Below are 2589 nucleotides of genomic sequence, written 5' to 3' on the forward strand. Positions count from 1 at the left end.
TTCTGTGGCTCCCAACCTTCTTTTCTTCAAAAACACTGGCACGGCCGTGCCAGATCCAGCACGGGCCGTGCCAACACTCTGGTCAGAGGGACTTCAAAAATTTTTCATTTTCTTGATTTTTCTCGAATCATACTTGGACAATTACCTACAAAACAAATTAAAACAAAGAAAAACAAAACAAAAACAATTAAATGCGTGGGTTGCCTCCCACGAAGCGCTCTTTTAATGTCATTAGCTTGACGGTTAGAAAGAGTCCTTAGAATGGATCAAAGATATCATGTTGTGTAGATGGCGCTATAAAACGTTCTTTCACAACATGATCGTTAAGCATGCAACAAGAGTAAAGAGCGGGACCTTTCATAACGTTTTCCAACTCAAATCCTACCATCTTATCACTCACTTGAAAGACGATCCTACCAAGTTTAACATCAATGAGGGCTCCTGCAGTTGCGAGGAACGGTCTACCTAGGATTATAGGGACGTCATCGTCCTCTTCAATGTCAACGACTACAAAATCAGTGGGGATGTATATCCCCTCTATCTTAACAGGTATGTCCTCGACAAATCCTACAAGTTTCATGGTAGAACGATCAGCTATTTTTAATTCCATCTTGGTAGGTTTCAACTCTCCTATCCCTATCCTTTTAAGCAGAGACAAAGGCAGCAAACTAACACTAGCTCCTAAGTCACATAAGGCTTTGTTTATGGATTCATTCCCAATTTCACATGGTATGGCAAAGCTACCTGGATCTCTAAGCTTAGGGGGTGCTTCTTGGATGATTGCACTAGTTTCCTTAGCCAAGGCTATTGTCTCATTATGCTCTATAGCCCTTTTCCTTGAAAAAATTTCCTTTAAAAACTTGGCATAAAGAGGCATCCTAGACAAAGCTTCAGCAAAGGGAAGTTTAATGCAAATCTTCCTAAGTATGTTAACAAATTTTTCAAATTTACCCTCTAATTTAAGCTTTTCGGGATTTAAGGGGGATGGAGTTTTGTTTTCTTCAAGTGGTTTAGCTTCTTCTATCACAACTTTATCACCTAAGGGCTTGACATTTTCTTTCCCAATGTTTTTAACCTTAGCAAAAGTTTCGCCTAATTTACTATCCCTAAAAGATATGACATTAACTTGGGCTTTGGGGTTGGCTTCGGTTTGACCAGGAAAGACTCCCGGTGTTTGGGAAGATGTAGCCACTTGTTGGGCTATTTGGGCGATTTGTGTTTCAAGCATTTTAGAGTGAGTAGCGATAGAATCAACCTTGGTATTGAGCTTGGAAAGAGAATCATTCAGAAATCCAGTTTGGTTTTTGAGTTCTTGAAGTTGTTTGTTTTGGTTGGCAATAGAGTTTTCCAACAAAATTTCCAAATTGGATTTTTGAGTGAATCTTTGGTTGTTTGCATAACCGGGGGGTGCTACTTGTTGTCCATAGGGATTTTGATTTTTATAAAAATTTTGATTTTGTCTCATCCCTTGGTTGTATTGAGCATAGTTCATTTGCTCAATACCGTTAGTAGCACTACCTAGTTGGCAATCAACACCAGCATGACCAGCTATACCACATATTTCACAAGAAGGAGTAGATGCAGAATTGATAGCACTAACATTGAATTTTTCAAGTTTTTCAGTTAGTGTATCAATTTTAGAAGCAAGGTGATCATAGTTAGAGACTTCGTGTATACCTGCCTCCTTTTTGGAGGATGAAGAACTAGAGATGGCTCTCTCGTCGGTCCATTTGTAATGATTTTGAGCCATGTCTTCAATTAGGGCATACGCCTCCGTGTAGTTTTTGTTCATAAGTGCTCCACCTGCAGCTGCATCAACAGACATCTTAGTGGTATAAGACAAGCCATTATAAAAAGTGTGGACTATAAGCCACTTCTCTAGGCCATGGTGGGGACAAAGTCTTAGCATTTCTTTGAAACGCTCCCACGCCTCATAGAGAGATTCCCCATCTTTTTGATTGAACCGTGTGATTTGGTCTCTAAGTTTAGCGGTTTTAGATGGTGGAAAGAAACGGGCAAGGAATGCTTGCCTCATCTGATCCCATGAAGTAATGGAACCGACTTCGAGGGAATGGAACCAAGCGCTAGCTCTATCCCTTAAAGAAAAGGGAAAGAGATGAAGTCTTACGGCCTCTTGGTTCTCCTTCATGGTTCCACTAATTCGTAGGAAAACAGAGATGTGAAGATTGGGATCCTCTGTGGGGGATCCCGAGAATTGGTTTTGCTGCACCAAGTTAAGTAGGGCAGGCTTGATTTCAAAGTTGTCATCCTCAACCGTTGGGTACACAATAACAGCTTGTGGCTCAGCCGTAGACGGCGTTGCATACTCTTTGAGAGTGCGATTGGCCATGGCGGTGTTATTTTGTGCTGCTCTCCTCCTTCTATGTAAGAACCTTTCGATCTCGGGTATGAATACCGCTTGATTTCTAGTTCTTCGCATACAAGGTTGAGAACCCAAGAAGTTAACGATAACAGAAAAATAAAAAGGTAAAAATAAAAAGAAAAGAGAAAGAAGAAGAGAGAATTCTAATCACTAAGAAAAAGCTAATCAAATTAGTTAACTCCCCGGCAACGGCGCCAAAAACTTGA

The 2589-nt window shown here is 40.6% G+C and overlaps 1 non-coding gene across 1 annotated transcript; it reads left to right on the plus strand.

Moving 5' to 3' along the window:
* Positions 1-1880: 1880 nt before the first annotated feature.
* LOC146946856 (small nucleolar RNA R71) lies at positions 1881-1987 on the plus strand. Its single transcript, XR_015029401.1, has one exon. It is a non-coding gene; the product is annotated as a small nucleolar RNA R71 (small nucleolar RNA).
* Positions 1988-2589: the final 602 nt, after the last annotated feature.

Source organism: Medicago sativa, chromosome 2 (genome assembly GCF_051527215.1).
Source record: "Medicago sativa cultivar Bolivia chromosome 2, Bolivia_mono, whole genome shotgun sequence".
Taxonomy (NCBI): Eukaryota; Viridiplantae; Streptophyta; class Magnoliopsida; order Fabales; family Fabaceae; genus Medicago; species Medicago sativa.